We start from the raw sequence: 20,119 nt of genomic DNA on the forward strand, positions 1-20,119 counted from the left end.
TGACTATGATGGTATGTAATTATCGATGTCTCTGATCAATTCGGTGTGATGACTTGATAATTGTCGATTTACATAACGGTATTGTGATTACACTTTGTCTACAATAATACGTGAATTGCCCCATCAATCCATGTGATCATGATGCTCGGAGTGTTTATAGTGCGACAATGTTGATATTTACGTTTGTTGCTACTAGCAACTGTTGTGCCCTATGAAACATTGGTCTCTGAACATGCGCACTGTCACCCTGGGTATTCTTGACACACGGTAGAGACGCTGTTGTATTGTTTCTGACGTTGCCATGACAACGTCGTGTTATGCGTCATCACGCTAGGCACGTCTAGCGTGTCAGCGTGATGTCAGGGCCAGTGTCTGAACAAGCGTGTCAATGGATGGCGGCACGGTTAAGGGGTACCTGTTTTGTATTTAAGGGGTAAGTGTTTTAATGTGTGTTACTTGATTTCGGGTGCTTAGTTGCACTCCCTTCCGATTTTTTGTGACATTGACAAAGGCACATAGCAGTGCCGAAACGTTTGTCTTTTAATATGATCTAATAAAATTTATATATTTTTATACAAAGTCCAATGAGTGCCTGATTTTTGGAGGATATATATATATATATATATATATATATATGTGTGTGTGTATATTAAATGCACATGCATATGTAAATATCTATCCCACCCACTACTGATGGACTGTACTATAGTGATCAATTTAGGTTTTATTTATCTAGACCATAAATTTGTATATACATGTAAGATGGAATATATGGCCACTTCAGAGCCTATTGCACATGCACAAAATAATAGAATTATTCCAAATCTTAGCAAACATGTTGAATAGGCTACTTTTGCACTTTTTGAAGTCCTTTTAGGTGGTAAAAAACTATCCCAAAAACCTGTTGAAAAATACTGAAAAGTTTGATTGTGATATTGAAAATGAATGTATCTTCGGGGTGATGTTTCCAATATCCGATATTTCTCCTATGTGATTAAGGTGTTATTGTTTAAATTGTTATTGTCCCTATAAAGCCTATAAACACAATCAACAAGATTGTAATGAAGCCCTATGTGCTTATCCCTTTAAAGTCAGCTCCAGAGCAGCCATAAACTACTGGACCTAGCTTAACACATCTGCTGAGCCAGTGACAAGAGGCATATACGTGTAACCAACAAACACTAGCTACGTCCCAGTAGAGCATTGGTGCTTTGAGCTTTCCTTAGTGTGCTTTCCAACAAATGATACCAAGAAAATAAAGTATGTTTTATTATAGAAGTAAATTGAAAAGCATTTTAAAATTGCATGCAGATCCTTTAAACCAGGAAATTATTGTGTTTATCAAAGGATCATGGTGCTGAAAAAATGTATCTCCTTTAATCTGTTTCTCATGATACATTTTACCAGCTAAAATGTATTGAATGTTTCACAAATAGCTACTTTAGCTTTGTTTTGTTATTTAGAATAGCTGGTATTGCTCATTGAAATCGCTGTCTATTATTAAAATGTCAGTGCTGCAGATGTATTGGCTATAGAAAAGCTATGTAAGCAAGAGGCAGCAGGTGAGCACTCATTTGAAAGGAGTTTCCTGTGCAAGCTTTAAATTCAATGAACAACCAGCTGCTAACCTAATTATGATGATTCTTTAACACGTGGACTGAGCATGTGCTAAAATTTAAATATTGAATGATGTTTAACATCCAAGATTTGAGGCTGAAATAGATTTTTACTACGTCAAATATGTTTCAAGTGCAAAAAAAATATGGAAAAATATGCTATAAAGGAACTTTAGAATAGATTGGAACACCACTGCAAGAGTATCTAACTGCAGAGTATTAGTGGAATTTATTCACCTGTGTCATGTTTTACCTTTCCCTTTGGCAGCATATAATTTGCATCTATAAATGTTTCTGACAATACTTGCAAAAACATACATGATACGTCTGTTTCTTATTGCACAGAGATCACATATTAACTGAAATTATTTATTGTTTTCATGCTAGGAAAGGAGTGCCTTATCCACCAGTAGAGACAAGTGATTGAACTTTGTCCTGTATGTGTGTGTATATATATATATATATATAAAAAAAAATGTATATGCACTTTATTAGTAATACTCTTCTAAGCAAAGTATTTCATTGCTTTTATGAACTCATTGTGCTATATTGGGAGTATCCTGTGATTTCTATTTCTGGGCCAATAGCAATTTCATGCTGTTACTTAAAATATTTTCTTTTGTGTCGTATTAAATTTTCTAGGTGTACTGTGAAATAGCCATAAACTAGAGTCCATTGGTAATGGTCTATCTAATACTTTAGAGGATTCTGTTACTACGCTCTCCCATAAAGGGGCTATATTGGTACAGGTCCACCAAATATGGGTCATTGTTCCTATCTCGAGACCACACCTCCAACACACATTACTTTGTGTATGGAATAACTGATTCTTACTGGAGTCATGTACCACCTGTGCAAGATTTTTAAGTTAAGCTCTATCAAATTAGCTGATACAGATGATTTCATAACATTGTGAAAAATTCCCCTTGCTTCCACCTGAGTAATGTCTGTACCCAACTCCCTAATTCCATCTTTCTAAGTAATATGGGGCATGTCCCGAAGGAGGTTGTTGTAATAATTTGTATATAAGAGATAAGGAGGCCTACTTATCAAGCCGTCAACTGTGCTGCATTCAACGGCACCAATGCGCTCGCCTGACATCGCCTAACATCGTGGCCGCGGACCTGAATACACTGTCCATATTTATATAAAAAGCTGTCAAAAAGCCGCGCACCAAGTACGGGGTGATGAGCAGCGGACTGTTGTTAACTAACAGTCATCGATCTCGCTGCTATTCGGCTTTTTCCCAGCTTTATTTATACCCTGTCACTAAACGCCGCCACTATACTAAAATGTTTAACCCCTTTCCCGCCGCTCCCGGACCCCGAAGCCACTAAATAAAGTAATTAACCCCTATTCCGCCACTCCCCGACACCGCCACAACTAAATAAAGTTATTAACCCCTATTCCGCAGTTCCCCGACACCACCGCAACCTAACTAAATGTATTAACCCCTATCCCTCCACTCCCGGAGCCCACCGCAACTCTAATAAAGTTATTAACCCCTATTCCGCCGCTTCCTGACACCGCCGCAACTAACTAAATGTATTAACCCCTATCCCTCCACTCCCGGAGCCCACCGCAACTCTAATAAAGGTATTAACCCCTATCCCTCCGCTCCCGGAGCCCACCGCAACTAAATAAATCTATTAACCCCTTAACCCCTGGCCTACCATATCACTATCACTTACTAAACCTATTAACCCCTAAACCGTCAGCCCCCCACATCGGCATAAACTAAATTAACCTATTAACCCCTAAACCTAACAACCTGCTAACTGTACATTAAAATTACATCATCACTATCATAATAAAATTTAAAATTACCTTTAGAATTAAATTAAACTATATTAAACTATTAATTAATCTACCCTAACTATTATACTAAAATTACATTAAACTGAAGGGTATGGGGACTTCCGGATGGGTGGAGTCAGCAAGCACACGCACGCTGACTGTGGGCTCTGAATTTGGAAGAGCCGGAAAAACTCCCCAAGAAGCCTGGATCCCTTGGCTACACTCTGAGGGTGGCAGTACGGGCAACGGGCTGACGCGGTCCAACCACAGGCAGGGAAGTCCTCATTTGCTGCTGGGCTCACAGCAGAGCCACATATCTTCGGCGCTGGAGATACATCCGACCTCAGCTGGGTAAGGCGGACCGGAAATAGGTTGCATCACTGGCTAAGGACGAGGCGCGGGTACAGGAGGCTACGGTGACAAGTCAAAAGTTATTCTACTGGCCTGAACACAGGAGTGCGGTCCCTAAAGGTACTACGAATCGGTGGCCTTTTTCCTTGGGCACTGGGGCATCAAACTATCTGGCCTGGTTCCAGATACCTATATATTCGTGCACAGGAGTACTTGCTACACAGCCAAGAGGATCACGCTGGTAACAGCAAGGGACCGCTAGCGGTAAGAGTATCACCTATATATATGGACTTGGTGAGTAGTCTATACTTCTACAAATTCATTTAAGCAGTATGAAATTACGCAAAGGGACAAAACTTTGTAAAGTGCCATATTGGCTGATTAAAATCATGTGTTGCCTTTAAACCAGTACTTACAAAGCAAGCTTAAAACGCTGAGGAATCTATAAGCTTGCCCCAGGTGGCTCTAAATTAATAATAAACACGCATTTCAAGATCTCAGTTTTGCTCAGAGGCACTGCGGGCTATAACATTAAAGATCTGGGACTGACCCTGCTAAGGCCCATGAAAAGTTACTGGAAAAGTTTATGGCATTTGGGTGCTAATTTGTTCTGTTGAAAGCTGAAGTCCAGGTAGAGGATATATCTGGATTATAATGATCGGCTCCTGATGCTAATTAAAGTGTCCCTTAAAGAGCCTGGAGACGTAAAACTGTGAACATTTTCTTGCTGAACAGAGGATAATGGTGGACTGGGTATGATTATCAGCTCAAGGGGAGAAATCTGTCTGAAAACATAATTTATGCTTACCTGATAAATTCCTTTCTTCTGTTGTATGATCAGTCCACGGGTCATCATTACTTCTGGGATATTATCTGCTCCCCTACAGGAAGTGCAAGAGGATTCACCCAGCAGAGTTGCTATATAGCTCCTCCCCTCTACGTCACCTCCAGTCATTCGACCAAAGACCAACGAGAAAGGAGAAACCAAGGGTGTAGTGGTGACTGAATTATAATTTAAAAAATATGTACCTGCCTTAAAAAACAGGGCGGGCCGTGGACTGATCACACAACAGAAGAAAGGAATTTATCAGGTAAGCATAAATTATGTTTTCTTCTGTTATGTGTGATCAGTCCACGGGTCATCATTACTTCTGGGATACCAATACCAAAGCAAAAGTACACGGATGACGGGAGGGATAGGCAGGCTCATTATACAGAAGGAACCACTGCCTGAAGAACCTTTCTCCCAAAAATAGCCTCCGAAGAAGCAAAAGTGTCAAATTTGTAAAATTTGGAAAAAGTATGAAGCGAAGACCAAGTTGCAGCCTTGCAAATCTGTTCAACAGAGGCCTCATTCTTAAAGGCCCAAGTGGAAGCCACAGCTCTAGTGGAATGAGCTGTAATTCTTTCAGGAGGCTGCTGTCCAGCAGTCTCATAGGCTAAACGTATTATGCTACGAAGCCAAAAAGAGAGAGAGGTAGCAGAAGCTTTTTGACCTCTCCTCTGTCCAGAATAAACGACAAACAGGGAAGAAGTTTGGCGAAAATCTTTAGTTGCCTGCAAGTAGAACTTGAGGGCACGAACTACATCCAGATTGTGTAGAAGACGTTCCTTCTTTGAAGAAGGATTTGGACACAAGGATGGAACAACAATCTCTTGATTGATATTCCTGTTAGTGACTACCTTAGGTAAGAACCCAGGTTTAGTACGCAGAACTACCTTGTCTGAGTGAAAGATCAGATAAGGAGAATCACAATGTAGGGCTGATAACTCAGAGACTCTTCGAGCCGAGGAAATAGCCATTAAAAATAGAACTTTCCAAGATAACAATTTTATATCAATGGAATGAAGGGGTTCAAACGGAACACCCTGTAAAACGTTAAGAACTAAGTTTAAACTCCAAGGCGGAGCAACAGTTTTAAACACAGGCTTGATCCTAGCTAAAGCCTGACAAAAGGCCTGGATGTCTGAATTTTCTGACAGACGCCTGTGTAACAAGATGGACAGAGCTGAGATCTGTCCCTTTAATGAGCTAGCCGATAAACCCTTTTCTAAACCTTCTTGTAGAAAAGACAATATTCTAGGAATCCTAACCTTACTCCAGGAGTAATCTTTGGATTCACACCAGTATAGGTATTTACGCCATATTTTATGGTAAATCTTTCTGGTAACAGGCTTCCTAGCCTGTATCAGGGTATCAATAACCGACTCAGAAAACCCACGTTTTGATAAAATCAAGCGTTCAATTTCCAAGCAGTCAGCTTCAGAGAAGTTAGACTTTGATGTTTGAATGGACCCTGAATCAGAAGGTCCTGTCTTAGAGGTAGAGACCAAGGCGGACAGGATGACATGTCCACTAGATCTGCATACCAAGTCCTGCGCGGCCATGCAGGCGCTATTAGAATCACTGATGCTCTCTCCTGTTTGATTTTGGCAATCAATCGAGGAAGCAGTGGGAAGGGTGGAAACACATAAGCCATCCTGAATTTCCAAGGTGCTGTCAAAGCATCTATCAGAACCGCTCCCGGATCCCTGGATCTGGATCCGTAGCGAGGAAGTTTGGCGTTCTGGCGAGACGCCATGAGATCTATCTCTGGTTTGCCCCAACGTTGAAGTATTTGGGCAAAGACCTCCGGATGAAGTTCCCACTCCCCCGGATGAAGAGTCTGGTGACTCAAGAAATCCGCCTCCCAGTTCTCCACTCCCGGGATGTGGATTGCTGATAGGTGGCAAGAGTGAGACTCTGCCCAGCGAATTATCTTTGATACTTCTATCATTGCTAGGGAGCTTCTTGTCCCTCCTTGATGGTTGATGTAAGCTACAGTCGTGATGTTGTCCGACTGAAACCTGATGAACCCCCGAGTCTTTAACTGGGGCCAAGCTAGAAGGGCATTGAGAACTGCTCTCAATTCCAGAATGTTTATTGGCAGGAGACTTTCCTCCTGACTCCATTGTCCCTGAGCCTTCAGAGAATTCCAGACAGCGCCCCAACCTAGAAGGCTGGCGTCTGTTGTTACAATTGTCCAGTCCGGCCTGCTGAACGGCATCCCCCTGGACAGATGTGGCCGAGAAAGCCACCATAGAAGAGAGTTTCTGGTCTCTTGATCCAGATTCAGAGTGGGGGACAAATCTGAGTAATCCCCATTCCACTGACTCAGCATACACAATTGCAGCGGTCTGAGATGTAGGCGTGCAAAGGGAACTATGTCCATTGCTGCTACCATTAAGCCGATCACCTCCATGCATTGAGCTACTGACGGGAGTTGAATGGAATGAAGGACACGGCATGCATTTAGAAGCTTTGTTAATCTGTCAGAGATGAACCGGATCATGCAGAAAATATAAGTGTAACTGACTGGAAATTTTTTGATGCGTAGCAAAGAGCGCCAAAAAACGGCCCCTCCCCCTCACACACAGCAGTGAGAGAGAAACGAAACTGTCATAATCAAAACAAGCAAACTGCCAAGTGGAAAAATAATGCCCAAATATTTATTCACTCAGTACCTCAGAAATGCAAACGATTCTACATTCCAGCAAAAACGTTTAACATGAAATAAATACCTATTAAAAGGTTTAATGTACTTTTACAGAGTAATTCCGGTGAAATACCATCCCCAGAATACTGAAGTGTAGAGTATACATACATGTCATTATAACGGTATAGCAGGATTTTCTCATCAATTCCATTCAGAAAATAAAAACTGCTACATACCTCAATGCAGATTCAACTGCCCGCTGTCCCCTGATCTGAAGCTTTTACCTCCCTCAGATGGCCGAGAAACAGCAATATGATCTTAACTACTCCGGTTAAAATCATAAGAAAAACTCTGGTAGATTCTTCTTCAAACTCTGCCAGAGAAGTAATAACACGCTCCGGTGCTATTGTAAAATAACAAACTTTTGATTGAAGTTATAAAAACTAAGTATAATCACCATAGTCCTCTCACACCTCCTATCTAGTCTTTGGGTGCAAGAGAATGACTGGGGGTGACGTAGAGGGGAGGAGCTATATAGCAACTCTGCTGGGTGAATCCTCTTGCACTTCCTGTAGGGGAGCAGATAATATCCCAGAAGTAATGATGACCCGTGGACTGATCACACATAACAGAAGAAACAAGGTTTATGTAAAGAAATAGTCTGTTGAATATTTTTGTTTGTTAAAGGAATTGCCGCATTCTATTAGCAAGGAAAGGGTGGAATTGTTGAGACTACGTTATTGTTATCAGGGGTATTACCTTGCTATAGTAACTATTGGATAAAGCTAGGTGTCCTAATAAAGTACAATTAAGCATTTTGGAAAAAGGGCAGACCATTAGTACAAGTTGATCTTCTAAAATTAATAAGTGTCCAATTAAACTGGTTTGTGATTATAAGACAGAAAGTGAGATACATGTATTTTGTTACATTATACATATTGTTGTAATGTATTCAATACTAGGATGTTGTTCTTACTTGCAGCAAATATTGTTAATATAATGACTGCTAATTTAAGTGATAACAACAGTTATATAAAGTGAGATTTCGGACAGAAGTGAATTTATTTGATATAAGTACTCCATAAGAGGTTACCAATATCTTAGGATAAGGCCCTGGTTGGTTATTAATAAATAGCTGAGCACTGCGTGGATTTGTGTTGCCTTGCTGTCCCTAATTTTTGAGTCTGGTTGGTTTCCTTTGCTTCCTTCCTTTTTTTTCCCTTTCACTATACGCACTATTTGCACGAGCTACACTGTTGGGTTTATAAGTTTTTTTTCTGTTTTTCTTTGGTTCACCCACACTTTTCTGTTGGTAGTTTCACTTTCTTTTTCTTAGATACTCTTTACGTGCGGGAGGTTTTTTGGCCTGCACGATAAAGAGTAGAAAGAGTTGACACTTTTGATCTTTTTTTTTTTTGCACGGATTCTATGTTAGAGAAACTTTTGTAACTTTTCTCGTATTTGGCTTACCCATCTGGCACTACTAGCTTTCACGGGTATATCTCACAATTTATTGCACAGAACGGGACGATCTTTATTACATATGGAAAAATTCCTCCTGCACTCTAAGAACAATTCGCCAATAATGGCGCCTAAACACAAGGACAGAAAGGCTAAACAGGTCGATATCAGTATAGAAGCTACAAATGACCATACACCGACCACAGTAGACAACACGAAACTACTTCAACAGATTTCTGATCTGTTCATGCCACAGTTCGAATCAATCAAACAGGATATTGCAAGTCTGTCAGGAGAGGTTAAGCAATTTGCTATAAGAATGGCAGATGTTGAAGCAAGGGTCTCGGACATAGAGGATCGTATTATTGTACAGGAACAGTCGAGTGTATCACAGAGTAGACAGATCAATTTACTGCATTCCAGACTAGAGGAATTAGAGGACAGGGCCCGCCGTAACAATTTGAGAATAGTGGGTCTCCCTGAAACAATAGAATTCCAGGATTTGCTGTCCTTTGCTTCCTCTAAGCCGCTGCAAGCATTGGGACTCACTACAGAAGGTCTCCCAATGCAGATAGAAAGGGCCCATAGAGTTGGCCCAATTAGGGATAAGCAGGATGGTACTGGTAGACCAAGACCGGTAATTATAAAATTTCTGAATTTTCAGGATAAAATAAGTATCCTCTGGCACTATCGTAAAAATAATAGTCTAGTGATTGCTCAACACAAAATATTGGTCTTCCAAGACTTCTCTGCAGAGACTCTATCTAAAAGGAGGGAGATGTCACCATTTTGTTCTAGACTGATTAAGGCTAACTTTAATGCAAGGTTAATATACCCTGCGAAAATTATTTTTGAAAAAGATGGTGCTTCAATAACATTAAATAATCAAGTGGAGGCTCAGGAATATTGTCCCAGACATTTGTAAGAGCAATAATTTTAAAAGTGGATTTGCAAGAAAGAAATGCTATGTTTTTCTTTTTTTTTCTCTTGATCTTGATGTGTGGGTTATATCTGAGAATCAGCCGATCCCAGGGAAGGGGGGGAGAGATATTGTTTTCCTTTTTGCTTGGATACATGTTTGTATCAGTTTTAATTTTTGCTGTGTTTGACAGTTATTTTTGTCCTTTTGATGGATCAGAAAAGATGTTGTGTGATGTTTTCTTTTTCCACTATTTTTTTGCTGTTTTAAATGGGGGATAAACTTAAATTAATTTCGTGGAATGTCGGGGAACTGGGGAAACATAGGCCCGACATTGCATTTGTTCAAGAGACCCACCTGAAACCTAACGAATTACTTAAACTGAAAACTAAATGGGTGGGAGAGGTATTTGCAACAATGTATGAGAAAAGGAAAAGAGGAGTTGCTATACTGCTCAATAAACAACTTTCTTATCAGATTATATCCCAGGTATTAGACATAGAAGGTAGACTTCAGATTTTGGAAATCTTGATCAATAAGTGTAATTTTATTCTATGCAATGTATACGGTCCAAACTCCTTGGATAGAGGATTCTGGGAGAAGCTGAGTCTGCAGTTACTCCCTTTCATAGGGAAGAATATTATCTTGGCTGGAGATCTTAACATGTCATTCACTTCTAGTTTAGATAGGTCGAACCCCACGCAAAGATCCAGATATAATAGGGAGGCGAAGGTCTTACAGAACTTTGGTTATAAGCTTGCTCTTAAAGATGTATGGAGACTGCAACACCCTGATAGTAAAGAGTATACCTGTGAGTCGAAGACTTTTAAATCCTTTTCACTAATAGACTATTTCTTAATATCTAGTATTATGTTTGGTTTAGAGATTAAATCAGATATAGGTGAGATTGTTATTTCCGACCATGCAATTATCACCTTAGAAATTAATGCAATGCGCCCATCAGGTGTATGCAACTTTTTCCCTCAATATCTAGTTAATAACTCCAAATTTAAGAATTGGCTACAAGCCAGCTGGAAAGAATTCTATCAGATTAATGCTGCATATGGTGATAAGCCAGAAATTTTGTGGGAAACAGCAAAAGCAGTTTTTAGGGGTAAGATCAAAGCTTATATATGCAAATAGAAAAAAAAAAAAAAAAAATAGAGAAGAACAATTAGCCAACCAGGTGAAAAATACTTATAAGAGATATTTAAATTATCTCAACCAGACTTCCTGGGCTAATTATAATGCCGCTCGAGTAGAGAGAGATTTGTTCCTGAAACAAGGTCTAGCCCTAGAAATCCAAAAACAAAAAGCTAGATTTAGAGGTCATTATGGTAATTCTGCAAAATGCCTAGCAAAATTATCTAAAGGTTGGTCGCAGAAGAATTTTATAGCTACAATTAAGATTGGGAACAGAAGAATTACTAACATCTCTGAGATAAGAAGGGAGCTTGTTAAATAATTTCAAGAGGTTTATTCGGCAGGAGTAGTCATTCCAGAGAACAAAAAATAATTTTGGAATAGTATAGAGCTACCTAAAATAGATTCTCAGGATTTAAGCCGGTTGAATGAACCTCTCTCACTATGTGAGATTTCAGATGCAATTAAACAGGCCAAGTCTAATAAGACACCAGGTCCGGATGCTCTTCCATCTGAGTTCTATAAACTCCTACACGATCAAATTCTTCATATATTAGCGTAACTTTTCAATGAGTATTACATCAAAAACCAAATGCGATCAAGGTTCTTTTCAGCATCCAATGTGGCGTTGATCTTTAAAAAAGGATAAAAACCCAGAAATGTTGTCTTCTTATAGGCCTATATCGTTGCTAAATCAAGATTATAAGCTTCTAACGGCCATTATCTCAAATAGACTTAAGCATATCCTGGAGCCACTAATTCACCCAGATCAGGCAGGCTTTATGGCTGGAAGAAATTCAGTGAAGAATCTTCGAAAAGCGATGCTGGTCATTGATCATTTTTGGAATAGATCAACTAAAAAAAAGTTATACCATAATACCGACCTAGCTCTCCGAGAAGGCGTTTGACTGTATAGTCTGGGATCACCTGTTTAGTGCGCTTAAAGGATTTGGTCTCATAGGGAACTTTTACGATTTTATAAGCACGTTATATCAGACTCCAACATCTGCTATTATTATTAATGGAGAGATATCTGAGAGTTTTACTCTCCAACGAGGTACTCGTCAGGGGTGCCCTCTTTCTCCCTTATTGTTTAATCTATCTCTAGAGCCACTGGCGATATTATTAAGAAAAGATCTAAAAGGAATTAAGTTGGGGAATAAGAACTTTGTGACATCACTATTTGCAGATGATATTCTGCTCTACCTCAGTAACACTAAACAAGCTATACCCCAATTGTTAAAGATTATTGAAATATTTAGCTCAATTTCAGGCTATAAAATGAATTGGGGGAAATCAGAACTGCTGTGGATCTACAAACCTAAGAGCTATATCCCACATCCTTTTAAAGAAGTACAAGAAATTAAGTACTTAGGTATCATGTTAAGTAATAACCCTTCATTATGGTATGATTCAAATTTCCGGAAATGTATAGATTTGTTCGAACAGAAATTATTAGCTTGGCATAATCTTCCCATTTCTCTGTCAGCGCGTGTAATGCTAATCAAAACAAGTCTATTCCCAAAATTACTGTATTTATTACAGAATCTGCCTCTTTTGATTAGGAAAAAGGATTTAAGATTTCTACAAATGTTATTTACTAGATTTATATGGCTTGGGAAGAAAGCCAGGATATCTTTGGTTAAAGTATCCCTTTTAAAAGCACATGGTGGTTTGGCGTTACCTAATCTTCAGTTTTATAACTATGTTGCACTTACCAAATTTGTATTAGATTGGATATCAGAAAAAGAGCATGTCTCCTTTTTTGAACTAGAATCACAGTTGGTAGCCCCATTCTCACTTAAAGCACTGATACATATTCCAGCTATGAGTTTACCAACTAATGTGACACATTTACACACTTTTAAATATATCATCCTGGCATGGCAGAAACTCTGCTCTGAGCTGCATATCAACTTCCGTAGATCCGAATTTCTTCCTTTAGTAGGAAACCCCGCTTTTCTTCCGGGGATTACATACAAAGTTTTTGCTACATGGGCCAGGAATGGCCTTCAAAATGTAAAAGATATTTGTGTAAACGATTCCCTAACGATTAAGACATTTGCAGAACTAAGAACTAGTTTTAATATAGAAAAAACCTCCTTCTATGCATATCTCCAGGTACAACATTGGATCGCGACTTTACGTGCAGGGGATAGTTCCAGACCCTCATTGGGGGTCCTAGAAGATGTGATTAGACTTTATTTTGCTGGGAAAATCTCCATCTCAATTCCTTATAATATCCTCATTAAGCACCACGGACTGCTACATATTGACGATATAGAGAGGAAATGGGACAAATCCTTAAAAATTACTAAAGGATATATTCTTCAAAGTTTTAAACTAGTTGATCAAACGCAAGTCTTTATAGATTGGAGGGAATCACACTTCAAGTTAACCAATTTGCTATATATTACACCAGCTAAAATGTCAAAATGGTACAAAAAGGAGGTTAATTGTCCCAAATGTAATGCTAGGGATGCAGACGAAATGCACTGTTTCTGGAGTTGCCCTAAAATAATGCAGTTCTGGAGTAAAGTATGTTTCTGGACGAATAAAGTGATTGCTTGTAATCTCATTCTCGAGCCGAGATATATTTTTTTCCTTTTAAATCATGAGGACCCTTACTCGAATACGAGACTTATAAACACTATTATCCTAGTGGGACGCAATGTCATTCTCAGGAACTGGAAGTCCTCCCGGGAGCCTAAATTCAAGGAGTTTTTAAACAAAATGCACAACCAGATTACTATGGAACAATTTAATTTAAGAGACTATAGCGACAAGTCAATCCAAAGATTTTTTCTTAAATGGGAAAAAGTAATAATAACCTTTCCTTTAGATGCACAATTGCAGTTAATAGCCCCACTAAGGGAATCTTGCTGGTTTGTTCAGCACTTGGAACTTGGCTTATTTCCATCTAATTGGAAACTATAAAAAATTTTGTTTCTCCCTTTTTTACTCCGCCTCTTTAAGAGATTTTGCCGTCTATGTAATTTAGGCGCTTTTTTTTTGTTTTCTTTTTTTATCTTTTTTTTGCTGTTCGCCATACCGCCTTTAGTGTCCCCCTTCGTCACCCTGGGTTTCTGCTGATTGTCCACTCCAGGAGGTTTTATGGAGTTAGCCAGTAAGATTAATCTTCATTGACAACAAGATCTAAATGTCATTGTTTGTTGTGTAAAGGACCATAAGCATAAAGTATATTGGAGTTTAATTTAATATGCTAATGTAGAATTGGTATGTTTCCCTTATTTTGTAATTGATGTGTTAATAATTGATTTTCCTTGTCTTATTTCTGTACCCTTGAATGATATTTCAATAAAAACTTAAAAAAAAAAAAAAAATTACATTAAACTACAAATTAAATTAAATATATTATATAGTTAAAAACCTAACCCTACTCAAATAATTTAAATATACTATTAAAAATTACAAAGTTACAAAAAAAACTAACAACTAAGTTACACAAAATAACAAACACTAAGTTACAAAAAAATAAACATTAAGTTACACAAAATTAAAAAAAAATTATCAAATATTTAAACTAATTACACCTAATCTAAGAGCCCTATGAAAATAAAAAAGCCCCCCACAAAATAAAAAAAACCTAGCCTACAATAAACTACCAATGGCCCTTAAAAGGGCCTTTTGTGGGGCATTGCCCCAAATAAATCAGCTCTTTTACCTGTAAAAAAACAACCCCCCAACAGTAAAACCCACCACCCATACAACCAACCCCCCCAAATAAAAACCCAATCTAAAAAACCTAAGCTCCCCATTGCCCTGAAAAGGGCATTTGGATCTGCATTGTCCTTAAAAGGGCATTTAGCCCTTTCTCAGCCCAAACCCTACTCTAAAATTAAAACCCACCCAATAAACCCTTAAAAAAACTAACACTAACCCCTGAAGATCCACTTACAGTTTTGAAGACCGGACATCCATCCTCAACGAAGCGGCAGAAGTCCTCATCCAAGCGGGCTGAATCAAGCTCGCCACAATTACGCTGCGGAATTCCAGCGTATTTGCGATTGACGGCTTGAGAAATAGGCCTCAAGGAGTGTTGTGTCAGACTCTTAGCTATGCAAATGTTCTCAAATTGAGTCAAAGGCCTGATAAGGTTTCTCCTGTCTCTATGTTTAGAGATGAAAGAGATGCATTGGTGGTGGAATAGCCAGTCCCGAAAGACAGACAAACCGCAGTCAAGTAGTTCTCTAGCTGAGAGGAGTTTAGCTTCATTACCCAATTGAAACTCCAGAAGGGTCCTAACTGTTGGTCCCAGATGGTGCTGTAATAAGCGTAGCTCCGGGACGAACTCCCCATTTTCAAATAGAGGTGTCAGAGGGGAGTGTTTAGATATGTGTGGAAATTTTGATGTGACATTACTCCATACTTTAAAAGTTTCCAAGCTTAGTGAGTTTAAGATGATGTTCTTAGGTGGTGACCCCAGATTGTTCCAGCATTGGGACCCTAAGTGACTGATATTTGACACTTCATGTTCTATTTGTACCCATATCTTATTTTGATAGTTATAGAACCAATCAAGTACCCATTGTAAAAATATGGCTTTGTCTATACTTTAACAGGTCAGGTACCCCCAAACCCCCATACTGCATGGGTAGACACATCATATTTTTATTTATTCTAGCATTTTTTTGTCCCAGATAAACTCTAAAAATTTTTACTGTAATGATGGTAGGTAGTTGTAAGGGAGAGGAATAGGTAAGACCTGTAGAATGTACAATATGCGTGGTAAGACATTCATTTTAAAGATGTTTATTATCCCTATCCAAGATGTGTGTAGAGATCTCCATGATGACAGATCTGCTATTATTCATTTTTGTAGTGGGATATAGTTAGTCTTGTGTTCTGTCCATAAGATAGACCCCCAGATTTTTTTATTTAATTTTTAACATAATTTTTATTGAGGCAATAAAAAAAAAGTACAGATATGCAGTATACTACAATTTGTAAGCTTAACAGGTATCACCATGGACAAATATTGGAAATTATCATACATAAAACATAATACAGTACTTTGTAATGGTCATTATAGAGTACATAATATAAGAAACTATAGAAATGCTTCAATATACTGCACTCTGACTGGAAGAACTAAACAAACCTTGTAGCACCTCCATATTTTTTTGTTTGTTATTTTTTTTTTGAGTATTCTACAATGTTAAATTCCCCCATAGCAAATACTAAAGTAGCCAGCTAACTATTGTCACCAAATAATATAAGAAGGTCACTCATGGACCTCCCTAATAAAGAAAAAAAAAAACCTTTGGCTAAGGGGAAGAAAAGAAGATACAAATAGGGTTCCAAGGGATGCATTTCTTTCATGTAATTGGCAAGAGTCCATGAGCTAGTGACATATGGGATATACATTCCTACCAGGAGGGGCAAAGTTTCCCAAACCTCAAAATGCCTATAAATACACACCCCACCACACCCACAATTCAGTTTTACAAACTTTGCCTCCTATGGAGGTGGTGAAGTAAGTTTGTGCTAGATTCTACGTTGATATGCGCTTCTCAGCATGCTGAAGCCCGGTTTCCTCTCAGAGTGCAGTGAATGACAGAGGGATGTGAAGGGAGTATTACCTATTGAATGCAATGGTCATCCTAATGGGGATCTATTTCATAGGTTCTCTGTTATCGGTCGTGGAGATTCTTCTCCTACCTCCCTTTTCAGATCGACGATATACTCTTATATAAACCATTACCTCTACTGATTCTCGTTTCAGTACTGGTTTGGCTATCTGCTATATGTAGATGAGTGTCTTTTGGTAAGTATGTTTTCTTTTATTTATGACACTCTCAGCTATGGTTTGGCACTTTATATCTAAAGTTCTAAATATATGTTTTTATACTTATATTTGCCATGATTCAGGTTAATCAGTATATTTCCTTTTTACAGACTGTCAGTTTCATTTTGGGAAATGCATATGAATAAATTTTTTCTTACCTGAAAATTTTTTCAAATTGTCTTTTTTTCTAAATTGCGAGCTGTTAGGATCGCGGGAGCGCAAAATGCTATAATTTATTGTGTCATTTTTGGTGCAAGACTTTTTTGGCGCGAGAATTACGTTTGTTGACGTTATGACGTCATTTCCGGCGTCTTAGTTGGCGCCGAGAGTTTTCAATTTAGTTGCGTCATCTATGACGCTCGTGTTTATTGCAGACATTTTTGGCGTCAAAAAATATTTTGTCAATTGTGGGCGTCATTCTTGGCGCCAGATTTTTTGACATTATTTAAGTCATTATTTCTTTTTGCTTCTGGTTTCCAGAGGCTTATTCTGTTTGCATTTTTTCCAATTCCCGAATCTGTCATATAAGGAAATTGATAATTTTGCTTTATATGTTGTTTTTTTCTATTTACATATTGCAAGATGTCTCAAACTGACCCTGTATCAGAATCTACTTCTGGAATGCTGCTGCCTGATGTCGGTTCTACCAAAGCTAAGTGCATTTGTTGTAAACTTGTGGTAACTGTTCCCCCGGCTGTAGTTTGTGTTAGTTGTCATGATAAACTTTCAAAAGCAGACAATATTTCCATTAGTAGTAATCCATTACCTGTTGTTGTTCATTCAACATCTAATGTTCAGGATATTCCTGTTAATGTAAGATAATTTGTTTCTAATTCTATTCAGAAGGCTCTGTCTGTTATACCACCTTCTAATAAACGGAAAAGGTATTTTAAAACTTCTCATAAATTCGAAGAATTTTTAAATGACCGAGAGCATTCTGATTTATCTATCTCTGATGAGGATATATCTGGTTGAGAAGATTCTGTCTCAGATATTGACACTGACAAATCTTCATATTTATTTAAAATGGAGTATATTCGTTCTTTATTAAAAGAGGTGTTGATTGCATTAGATATGGAGGAGACTAGTCCTCTTGATATTAAAACCAGTAAACGTTTAAATTCTTTTTTAAACCTCATGTAGTTATTCCAGAGGTTTTTCCAGTTCCTGATGCTATTTCAGATGTAATTTCTAGGGAATGGAATAGTCTGGGTACTTCATTTACGCCTTCTCCAAGGTTTAAGAAGCTGTACCCTTTGCCGACTGATAGATTGGAGTTTTGGGAAAAGATCCCCAAAGTTGATGGGGCTATCTCTACTCTTGCTAAGCATATTACTATTCCTACGGCGGATAGTACTTATTTTAAAGATCCTTTAGATAGGAAGCTTGAATCTTTTCTAAGGAAGGATTATTTATGTTCAGGTCATCTTCTTAGGCCTGCTATTTCTTTGGCTGATGTTGCTGCAGCTTCAACTTTTTGGTTGGAAACTTTAGCACTAGTACTAGATCCTAATGTGTATAGCATTGTTAAGCTAATTCAACATGCTAATAATTTCAATTGTGATGCCATTTTTTATATCATTAGAATTTATGTCAGATATATGTCTTTAGCTATTTTTGCTAGAAGAGCTTTATGGCTTAAATCCTGGAATGCGGATATGACTTCTAAGTCAACTTTGCTATCTCTTTCTTTCCAAGGTAATAAATTATTTGGTTCTTAGTAGTGATGTTGCAAACTTAAAATTTTCCGTTCGCGAATGGCGAACGCGAACTTCCGCAAATGTTCGCGAACGGGCGAACCGGGCAAACCGCCATAGACTTCAATAGGCAGGCAAATTTTAAAACCCACAGGGACTCTTTCTGGCCACAATAGTGATGGAAAAGTTGTTTCAAGGGTACTAACACCTGGACTGTGGCATGCCGGAGGGGGATCCATGGCAAAACTCCCACGTAAAATTACATAGTTGATGCAGAGTCTGATTTTATTCCATAAAGGGCATAAATCACCTAACATTCCTAAATTGTTTGGAATAACGTGCTTTAAAACATCAGGTATGATGTTGTATCGATCAGGTAGTGTAAGGGTTACGCCCGCTTCACAGTGACAGACCAAACTCCCCGTTTAACGCACCGCAAACAGTCCATTTGCACAACCGCAAACTCCCCATTTGTACAAGGTTGGATACCAAGCTAGCCATGTCCCGTTCCTTGTCCTTACTGATGTCATTGAAGGTCTCTTCCTCCACCCAGCCACGTACAACACCAAGGGTCCCCGAAAGGTGACAACAAGCCCCCTGGGACGCCTGCTGTGTTTGGTCTTCCACCTCCTTAAAGCCACCTTCCTCCTCTGACTCCTCTTCTTCAGACTCCTCTCTCTGCGTTGCCTCTCTCTGCGTTATTATAAGGTGTGTTAAGTAGTACTATTCCTATCAGTTTAATCCCTGTTCCGTCCCCGGGACGTGTATATGGCATGGATTTTAGGAACCGGGAGATGGAAAAAGATGCTTGGTCGGTCCTCCTACTTCAAATTTGGGGCACTGCGCGTGCAATCTACTGTGCCACCAGATATGAGTGGTGTGTTAAGTAGTACTATTCTTATCAGTTTAATCCCTGTTATGTCCCCTATCAGGGGACGTGTATATGGCATGGATTTTAGGAACCGTGAGATGGAAAAAGATGCTTGGTCGGTCCTCCAACTTCAAATTTGGGGCACTGCGCGTGCAATCGTGGCCGGACTTTTAGCCGACGGACATTTGGCAGATGGACATTTGGCCGACGGACATTTGGCCGAAACACAAGTGGCTGTCAGATAACAGTCCGGCCACGAGATAGATAGATTTGATAAATAAATAGATACATAGATTAGATAGATAGATCAATAGATGCAATAGATACATTTGATAGATACGATAGATAGATTGATAGATAGATTTGATAGATAAATAGATAGATTTGATAGATGATTTCCCAGACAGAGAATTACAAGACGTGCGGTCTGGGACCCATGGTAAGGTTCCCAGAGGCAGTTGCAGCTCCAGGGGACGTGTATATGGCATGGATTTTAGGTACCGGGAGATGGAAAAAGATGCTTGGTCGGTCCTCCTACTTCAAATTTGGGGCACTGCGCGTGCAATCTACTGTGCCACTAGATATGAGTGGTGTGTTAAGTAGTACTATTCTTATCAGTTTAATCCCTGTTACGTCCCCTATCAGGGGACGTGTATATGGCATGGATTTTAGGAACCAGGAGATGGAAAAAGATGCTTGGTCGGTCCTCCTACTTCAAATTTGGGGCACTGCAAATGCAATCTACTGTGCCACCAGATAGGAGTGGTGTGTTAAGTAGTACTATTCTTATCAGTTTAATCCCTGTTACGTCCCCTATCAGGGGACGTGTATATGGCATGGATTTTAGGAACCGTGAGATGGAAAAAGATGCTTGGTCGGTCCTCCTACTTCAAATTTGGGGCATTGCGCGTGCAATCGTGGCCGGTCTTTTAGCCGACGGACATTTGGCAGACGGACATTTGACCGACGGACATTTGGC

This window comes from Bombina bombina, chromosome 4 (assembly GCF_027579735.1).
Source record: "Bombina bombina isolate aBomBom1 chromosome 4, aBomBom1.pri, whole genome shotgun sequence".
In the NCBI taxonomy this organism is placed as follows: Eukaryota; Metazoa; Chordata; class Amphibia; order Anura; family Bombinatoridae; genus Bombina; species Bombina bombina.